Genomic DNA, 10,265 nt, shown 5'->3' with positions numbered 1-10,265 from the left:
TGCCCCGTTCCCCAATCAGATGTTTGGATGTGAGCTATACTCCGCGAGGAGCCAAACGGGCGTATGGCCTTGCCATTTGACCTCTTTTCCCGTGTGACTAGGAATGCTCAGTGACAACCTCTCAATTGTCACCGCCTGACCTCTCTTGCTACCACGGTAGCACCTAGTGTGGTCAGCACCAATCGTGTTCGGGCAACGAAGCTTACACTCATTCACATTGGTTCATCCTGCTATGCCCTGGGCCTTTTGCTCTTCTAACGTAAAAGGTGGCCGGCCATTCGTCAAGGCCCAGGAATCCGCTGGACATCTCAGCGGCGGGATTTGATACCCGCATCCGATCGAAGTTGCATTTTAGTGCTCCCCTAACATAAAGGGGAGCTTTTTCTAAGTGGGTCGCTTCGCGCAAGACATTGCTTAGGACCAACGGGTCACACGACAGGTGCACGATCTACTTTGCACGTTCCATCCTTCAGCCCTTCGCCTATCGGCTTGGCAGGCAAGCTACCTTGATCCGTCTTCGGCTTCGATTCGTTACGCTCAGAAGCTCCAACAAGCCCTAAAGTCTCTTGCCGCCTAAAACTCTGCCAAGAGAGCGCTGCTTTACGTTTGATCCTATGTACCCATAGAATGCTATGCGTTCTCCACTTTCGGATCTCGCAAAGAGAGAACGTGTTTTTTCCTCTGACTTTCTCTCTCATTCGTGGAGCGAAGAAAGCGGGCTTTGCCCCAGCTACCGCTATCCTTGGGAAATCAAAAGAGCTACCGAAGGAAAGGGATGCAGTCTCTCCCTTGGCCTTTGGAGAGGAGAGGGCAGAGAAGAAAACGTCCTTCGCGCAAGTTTTTTTGCTTCCTGCGTCCTTACTAGTAAAAAAGGGGCTCTTCGACCAAGAAGGCATTCTGGTAGGAAGGCCGACCACTACATAAGTCGCCATCCGTCCAGGAGAGAAGCAAGCTACCTTTCTTTGATCCCCCTTCCCGGGCAGGGAAGAGAACGAAAATGGACCGCAGATGGTAGTCGTGGTTGATTCGAGGATCTTACGCGGCGGAGCGAACTCTTCTATCGTCTTGCATTTTCTCTGGCGGACCCCCCCCCCCCCCGGGTCCATCGTACTGGAGCGATTCGAGAAGAACGATTAGGCTCATATTCTATCCTTTCTACAATGCCTATAGACGAAGTGCTTCGTTTCAGATCAATTCTTCGCTGCAATCGCTTCGATCCACCCCCTCGGTGAAAAACCGTAATACGCCCTGAGGAATTCCTACCAGCAGACTTCCCTGTACTCAAAGTGAATTGTCTAAGTGCTCTCCTTTGTCTCATTGTTTATCTCGTAATCATTCGATTCCGCCCCTAAAGCTAGCTCCTACTCCTCCTCCTTCTCCTTTAGGATAGGATCCTCCTTGGTCCTTTTTACATAACACTCTTGGCCGCCCAAGAGGACTGGCTATCTTTCTCTTTATACGCAATATCTTGAAAGGCAAAGAAAAACAGCGCACGGACAGGAAAGGACGACGTACTATGAGACTTTCTGTTTTATTAATCTCCGCGAGCTTAATTCTTCTTCGATATCCATATATTTTCTATATGGTTCAAACAAACATAAGAAATAGCGGGTTCCTGATAGAGGGAAATCCACAGTTACATTCGGAATTTAAGTACATCTTAATCTCTTTTTGCCTTTATTCATTCATTACAATGAGAAATTTCCACTGGATTTATTGTTCTAAAAGCGTAAGTCAGATTTTTTAGCAAATACCTTTCTGGGTTGCTTTTGCTTTTCCAGCATTCGCCCCTTCAGTAGCCTTTTGCGCGGGTCCTGCTCCTGCGCTTCCTGACCTCAACGAGATTCCAGTAGGCCTTTCGCCTGCTGAAATAGCGCAATTGCATCGGGAGACTGAAGAGAATGCCGCCCAGTGTGATAGGCTCTTGCAAGAAATCTGTGTGCAGGCAAGAGAAGTTGCCCGTGAGCAGGGAGGAGTGCGGGACGAACTCATGCTGGAAAAACTCGTCGACGCCGTCAAGTATCATGCAGACGTGGACGAGTTGCCCGAGGAGAAAGGAATCCCCGCTCTCATTGAGGTCAGGGGAGAAATCACTAAAAAAGAGCCCTCGACCATTTGGTTTTATATCGATCAAGAAATGAAAAGGTGGGGCGGTCGGGGTCTATGCTGAATTCTTTTTCTTAGATAGAATGAATGGAAAAGGGGTGCTTGTGTTGTGGTTTTCGTAGTTGCAAGAATTTTTTTTTCGAGAAAAGGTCCTGTCAAGTCGGTCCGCTAACGCCTTATCTTCCTATTTATAAGCCACAGCTTACTTCGACGTTTTCAATTTCCCATAGAGGAACTGCTTCCTGCGTCTGCGGCCGTTGCAGCTAAACTAACGGAGGAAGGAGGAGGGGAGGGGGGGGGACATCAAATGGATTTTTGTTAACACAGAACTGGAAGAGGTTCGATTCCTCTTTGATGTTGTTAAGCCAAGAGCGCAAAGCGCATGCGCGAAATGAGAGATAGAGGAATGGGAAGACAAGAGAATGCCCGGGTACTCCATCTACCTGAATTCAATCAGTAAGAAAAGAAATATTACATAAAGAGTGAAATTCCATAAAACATGTTCCACAGGGCACCTGTTCAATAAATCAGGACAAAGCGATTGATCCAGTTGAGAGCGTAGCGTAGGAGACAGGTAAGATGACCGTCAACGGACAAAAGCCTCTCATTATTATTATTTCACTTTTATGCTTCAATCAGGCCTATATTCGCATTTGAATGATACCAATCGAGATGGCTTTTTCAGGGACTGGCCTCTTCCCTGAGGCAATCCCTGGGATTCAAAAGAGAGAGAAGGAACTTTCTGTGTCCTATGCCGTCATCACTAACCATTCCCCTTCTCTTTGCATTTCTTGATCGGTCGCTTCCTTTCGCTTTCATGCGGAAGGTTCCCCCTACCGGCCTGAAAGAAAGAATGGTTTTTAGATAGAGCGTTGGCTATGGCGCCATTTGCGAAGGAATGGGTTTATGCGCTTTCTTTACTACTATGCTATTTCTCCCGTCTCGGACGTGATTCGTATTTGATGCTCTTATCGGATTGGGTGCTTGATTCCTTAGCTGAGCTAATGATTTAGATGCGGAATCTGAGCTAATGGCTCACTTCACTACCTTAAGCGGAGCTAACTACAGGCCAAAATATACTGCAATCACCCAGACCTTTCTAATACTGAAAACCTGTATACGAAATTTCTTCAGTTGCTTACTCGGCCTAAGCAAGCCTGACCGAACACCCGAAAGAAGTTCTTTCTCCATCGAACGGGAATGGACGAAGAACGAGGAGGCATTCTTCATAGAGAAGAGCCCTGAGAAATTTCACGATAACTGAAGAGGGAATGCGGCATTACTACTTTTATAAGACTATAGACTTGGAAGGCATTCCCAGTTCGCCATAACACAGTCTTAGGGTCACTACGAGCTGGACTCGTCGTGAAACTCACTTATTCTTAGAGAAATGATGTGTGCTAGCCTTCCCTACCATCGGCCTATCCGCTTCCAGAGCTTATTCTTTATCAACTAAAAATAGTACAAAGGAAAAGACAAGGCTGCTCCCAGATCGACAGGGGGAGAAGAAGAAAGTCTCTTCCCAGCTAAGTCCTATGCTGAGTAGGAAGACTGGCCTCTCTCCTTAGTGGTCTACGATCCCCAATGCCTTACTACTAGCCCTTGGGCTTGCCTTACGCTTTCATTCAAGCTAACTAGACAGGTAGGCAATCCCATCCCCAACGCAGATTCAAGTAAGCCAAGCATGCCTATTCTCTATTACACGCATCGGGGCCATTTCCCTAGAGGAGGTTTTTTTCTGTTAGGTTAGCGCTTGCAGGTTCAATCTCTCTTACTAGTATAGAGAAAAGAAGTCTACCTTTCTCTATACTAGAGCATACGGGGAATCAAATCTAAAAACCAATATATGAACAAGAGAGCAGACGGGGTAATAAAAAGTAAATCAATCGAATAGCTAGTCCTTCCTTTCTTTCTCCTTCCCCATTTCAGGTTTTAGAAGAGTTAGTTTCGCGCAGGGCACCTTTACTAATTTTCCCCTTTCTTTTATGGCTTGCTGGCTGGATTAGCTAGCTTCAAGGCGCTTATTTGAAACAAAGTACAGAGAGAATTTAAGGTTATCACACTTTATTGTGACGATTTATAGACAACCGGGGTATCAGCGTACTTCACGGCTAACTGAAGCCAGTGCAGATAATTCCTTTTCCGAATGAAAGGCGATAGGGGGCGTACCCTAAGGAAGCAAGAAGGGAGGATTTTCTTTACTTTACCGCTAGAACCTTCCTTTCACGAGTGAACCCGGGCACGAGCCTACCTTGGTTGAACCAAAAAAGGGGTACCGGCGTACCTACCATTACCATATAGGGAATGAACTGAGTTAGAGGCATATGCTTCCTTTACCGATAGCCGGTACCGAACTATCCGAAAGCCCTCTAAAAGGCTCAAGAAGAAGGATTGGATGATCTGCGGAATGAGAAACTGCAACAATTGCCTGACCAAAGTCTTACCCTTTCTTTCCCTTTCGACTGGCATTATCACACCGCCATCACCAGATTCAATAGCTGCTCCTAGCCCGATTCCAAGACCTGACCAGGTTTGAAAGTTCAAGCAGCCTTGATCAACTATAGGAAAGTACCAGTTTTCCACAGTGACAAGGACTTCGCGCGAAAGCATTGATTTCCGGTCTCATGGTGGCAAAGAAAAAGAAAGAGGAAGCGCTCTTGTTCTTGTTGCGCGGACCCCACAATAAAGAAAGATGGAAGACAAGAAGCTCAGTAGCAAGGCCGTCTCATAGTCACCACTTGTCTGTCGTTTCAAGCTTCCAAAACAAGCAGAAAAACACGTTGTCGGTTCAGCAGCTCGAAGTTCATCTCAATAAAATGTCAGGTCAATCACATGACTCATCCTGTTAGTCGAGCATAGCTAACGCTACCATGACGCTACGCTGCGCCTGCACTGACGTGACTTGCAAACAACGCTGACGCTATATAGCCATATAGGCAAGGCTCGGGACCACCTCCCTTCGCTTCAGAGTCTTAGGCGCAGCTCTTCTAGTCAGAGAAGAGTCCAGTTGCGAACCTGTGCACTCCTATCCTATTGTTGCTTCTATCACGATAGGGAATCGTGTGATTCTTTCTATCCCCGTACTTTCTCGCTCTTATGGAGTTGTATTCCCTAGGTTATGCAGTTATCTTCCCTGGCCTGACAGTAGTCAAGGGAAAATCACTTGAGCTTTTTCGCCTTTGCTCCTTCTTTCCGGAGCGCACTAACGGAAAACCTGAGATAATTCTTAGCTGCTGTGGAAGTTAGCGTCTTAAAGAAAGTAAGTGCTTGCTGCTCCTGCTCTTATAGTTAGATAAGGCACTAAAAGCATACCTTATCTCAGGGGCATGAGTACACTGCTTTCACACTCGAACTCTCCTACTGTGTGCTGTGTGTGCTTTCAAGCAATAAGACTGCTTGCTAAACGAACCACTGCTGACGAAGTGCCCCATACCCGCACTAAGGGGTAACCTGAGATAAGGTATGGAAGCAGTCTGATTATTTCCACTTGAGTCGACTTAAGTCTTTCTCTCCTCGTACAGTCTTGGCTCTAGTAAAGAGAAAGAATCTCTCCCTACCCTACTGCGGGAAAAAGCACTTTCTATCCCCCCGTGCTACAAAACAAACAAACTTATCTAAGCACTAAAAGCAACAATAAGGAATGGAATGGGAGAAGCTATAGTGCAGATCACTTTTCACTTTCTCGTCAGTCCAGACCTTGTCCTTGGTTCTATCAGCTATGGAGTCTTCCTCTGGTTCTTCCCGTCTCTAGTACAGATCAAATCACAGGATCTCTGTATGTATGCGCTGAGGAGCTATATCTCCCGGACGAAAGACTTCTAAACTCTGATTTCCGGAATGGCAGCAATCGACTTATTTCTGTCTTACAGCTTTCTTGTAGTACTGCTCTCTTTTCAAGCGAATCTCTATTTCAACTGCATTCCCTATTGCAAAGAAATCAACCTCGGTTCTTTCTGTTGATAGGTTAGTTTGATGTAAGGTGTGAGCCTCTTCAGTTGCAGTGAAAGTTCCCGACTCTCTAGTGCTATCCCCCCTTTTTCAGCCTGACATTACAAAGGTAGACTTCATCCACCGGACGCCCTGGCTTTCTTTTTAGTTTTCCAATCTTCTGTCCTTCATTCTTGCAGATGCAAATCATAGATGACCTAGTGGCATTTATGCCAGACCAGAGCATTCTTCTCAAGAAAAGAAAGCGGAGAGGGTGACTGAATTTCACTCTTTATCATTCCTTACTACTCCTCAATTCCCATCAAGTGTTGTCTTATTTCCCAAGCCACTGCTCAATCCTCCTTTTCTGATTGATTGAAAGTAGCAAGGAAAGACAAGCAAAAACTTTGTTGGCTCAAGAAGCAACTGAGGAGAGAGAAAGAGTAGTAAAGGAAATACAAGTAGCAGTCTCAGGTCAAAGGAATCAAGGAAGAATTTCTTCTGATATTGCGGTTACTCTTTCAGAATCTCATCCTGAGACCTAAGTATGCCATTCTCTTCGTCAAGAAAGATCGAGCAGCATAGAAGCCTTGACTTCAAGCTTAGGTCTTTTTTTTTAAAAAGGGAACTAAGGCAACTTTTAGGTGCAGGGAAAGAAAAAGGCTAGCGAACCTCTTTCCAGGCGGTACAATACAAAGGGCGAAGCTCGAGTAGGTTACTTTGAGTGACCTTCATGGCGGGTGTTCCGGTGTTAACGAGTTCGGAAAGAAGGTCAAGGATGAACAGTAGACAAAGACAAAGGAAAGAGGAGATGGAGCTGACCTCGCTGCTGACCTGGGAGCAGGCTTGCTAACCTTCGGCCATAGTGACTAGTGACGAGAGAAGTTGCTTAGGGACCTACGGAGCTAGTGACCAAAGCGGAGTCAATTCATATTAAAACCAGAAGAGGGAATTCAATGTCAATCGCCATCTCCTTGACTTTGTTCACATTCAGTAGCAGCTTGCTGGTGTCCTTTCAGGTCAGGAACTCCTGCAATAGGCAGCTAGCCTATTGGAAAAAGACTACTCTCATCCCTCTCCCGAGGTAGCTACTTTTTTTTTCGTGCTTCTTAAGTCGATGTTGACCTGTATATAAGTCAGATGTTGGAAAGGGAAGCCCCCATAATATAAGCACTCTTTCAGTCAAGTAATGCCTTTAGAGCCTATAGTATAGCTGAGTAGCTAAGAGCTTCTGGTAATTTAAAAACGTAGGAATCGACTTCTTTTGCGTTAATGGGGCTTTGAGGGACGTCTTCTCTTTCCCTTATCAAGCAAGTCACACCTAATCGCCCTTGATGCCATCTTGATAACTGGACTGAATGTCTCATCATAGTCTATACCCTATTGCTGGTTGTAGCCTTTGGCTACCACGCGAGCCTTGTAGCGATCAATAGTCCCATCAGACTTTGACTTTCTCTTGTATAACCACTTGCGAGCCGATACACAAATTTATAAATCAAAATTTAGCAGGAAAATGGGATGAAGCCCGCCAGAAAGCTTTTGACAAAATAAAGGACTCCATTCTAGTGCCTACAACGCCAGGAAGCCTTTATTACTATACCTATCAGTCACCGAAACCACTATGGGGTCTATGTTGGCTTAATACGATGAAGACAGACGGAAGTAAAGGGCCATATACTACCAACGTAAGAAAATGACTGACTACAAGACCAGGTATACCAATTTGGAGAAAACCTGCTTGGCTTTGGTTTGGGTAAGGCGGAAATTGAGGCATTACATGCTGTCTTACCCAGTACATTTAATAGCTTCCATGGACCTACAAAAAAAGTCTTTGTTCGAGAAACCCGCCTTAACGTAACGGGAAGGACCGCAAGATGGTTACTGCTTCTGTCTGAATTCGACATCACGTATGTAACCAAAAAGGAAGGGCGATAGCAGAACACCTTGCACCCTATCAAGGAGGAACATGAGTTTAAGGATTGCTTCCCAGACGAGGAAATAGCTGTCACAGAAGAGGAGGGCATGGAAATTTGACTTTGATGGCACGACTAATCAAAATGGGTACGGAGTAGGGGCATTGCTGATTGCACCTGATGAATCGCACACCCCCATTGCCATTAAGCGGAACTTTTAAGGAACTAAGAATACCACAGAAGATGAAGCATGTATCCATGGATTAAAGACTGCCTTGACCCTGGGAATATAAGAAATCGAAGTATTTAGGGATTCGACGCTTATCATCTGCCAAACTCAAAAGAAATTAAAAACAAAATATGAAAAACTTTTGACATACCATGCTTATCTTGAAAAGCTCACTGAGCAATTCAAGAAAATCAGTTTCTCTCCACTACCCAGAGAAAAAAGAAGTTCGCGGATGCATTGGCAACACTGGCCTCCATGATAAACATTCCTGAGGGAAAGTCCGCCCAATCATGATAGAACAAAGAAGCAGCCCGGTGTATTGCAACCTAATTGAAATTTTTGAGTTGACTCCCGGCATGTTCAATAGTGATCTTTTGGCCATTGAAAGGGCACCCAACGGTAAACCATGGTTTACTGACATCAGGGAATATATTGAACACCAAACGTATCCCAAACATGCAACGGAAAATGATAAGAAGACAATCAGGAGGTTGGCAATGCAATTCGTTGCGCGGGGATGCGATTCGCCAAGCTGGGGCAAATCTTTCCCCTATCTCTAAAGGGGTTCGACTCAATACTCTTGTGTGTATCCTTTGGCCACCAATCTAGCCTTCAACCCCTCAACAGCTCCATCAGCTTTTTGTTGACTTTATAGACCCACTTGTAGCCCACTATTGATTTCCCTAGAGGAAGAGAGACTCAATCCCAAGTAGCAAACCATTCTAGTGCTACGATCTCTTTCTGCATAGAGCTGCCAGCAGGGTTGAGATATGGCCTCTGCAAAGGTATCAGGTTAAAAAAGATGGATGAAATTGCAAAAAAGACTCGTGGGAAGTAGACAGAGACTTAGTTGATACAAACCTATGAATAGGAAAACGAAGACGGGTGGATCTACGTACCCCGAGAATAGAAGCTAGAGAACCTAAGTCTGAAGAAGAGTCTTGGTTCGAAGTATAGGGAGAGAGGGAGACCACTGAATCAGTTGGCTCAGCTCTGAAAACTGAGTGACGAGAATCTGTCTTCACAAACCTGCGAAACTTCCCCTTAAGCTGATCAAGCTGCTGATCACTCTGGTCACCCGGATCTTGCTGACTCTATTAAATCGGAGAATTCTGATGCTGTCTCACATAAACTCCTCAATAGTTCCACCCCTCCCCTCTAAGGGGAGACAAGGGAACATAATGGCCCACCATCACAGGGAATCTAAAAGCCCCGAGCTCCGTAGTAAGGCACATGTTCGAAAAAGGTGACATGTCGAGAAAGGTGGAATCGTCGTGTAGAAGGATCATTAACACTTGTAGCCCTTTTGAGAGAGGGGTACCCCAACCTCACTCAAGAAAACACATAGAGTGAGATGTAGGGCTCAGTTTGTCTTGTGCAGGAGATGGCATTTTAACAAAGCACGTGCATCCGAATACTCTGAGGTTTGAATAGTCATCTCTTTGAAAGAGAGTAAAACGCCCAAAGATAACGTGTAGAGGAGATCGCTCACCAATAATAGGAGCCATCGTCTTCTTACTCAGATAAGCGGCCATCATTAAATTGGCTTTACTAGGGATCCTATAATAGGGAACTTTCATTCCCAGTAGAAGTCCTCGAGCAACTTGCCTAATACTAATAAATAAGGGGAAGGCCCAACATTTTATATTAGTATAAGGAAGGCGCTAGCTAGCGCCCAACCTATACAAGGGCTTTCCACCTCCATTTGGTCGTGCTGCTATGATGTAACGTGCAGTCGTCCCAAGGCAGCAGGATGTATGGTATAGGGCCCCCTATTTTATCTCCCTTAAAGTCCTTTATGGATTTCGAGTCGGGAATAGAGCAGTGGCTTATTCGGCGCTATATCACAATTCATTCTCGGGCATAGCTGTTCACGAAAGGTGGCATGGGACATCTGTCAGCGGCGGGAGTCTTACATCCGAGCGAGAGGTCAGACCAATCCCATTCATCCTGGTCTGATCCGAACAGATCTTGTTGAATGAATTGATCCATTGTTGTATGCCCTACTTCTTAGTAAATTTCTTCCTACTCGGACCCGCCGTACTTCCTTTGACTACTCCTGAGATATAGTGGAAACATTTTGTTATGGT

Source organism: Nicotiana tabacum, unplaced genomic scaffold, assembly GCF_000715075.1.
Source record: "Nicotiana tabacum cultivar K326 unplaced genomic scaffold, ASM71507v2 Un00020, whole genome shotgun sequence".
Lineage (NCBI taxonomy): Eukaryota > Viridiplantae > Streptophyta > Magnoliopsida > Solanales > Solanaceae > Nicotiana > Nicotiana tabacum.
The sequence above is the reverse complement of the archived record's forward strand: the minus strand, read 5'-3'. Positions refer to the sequence as shown.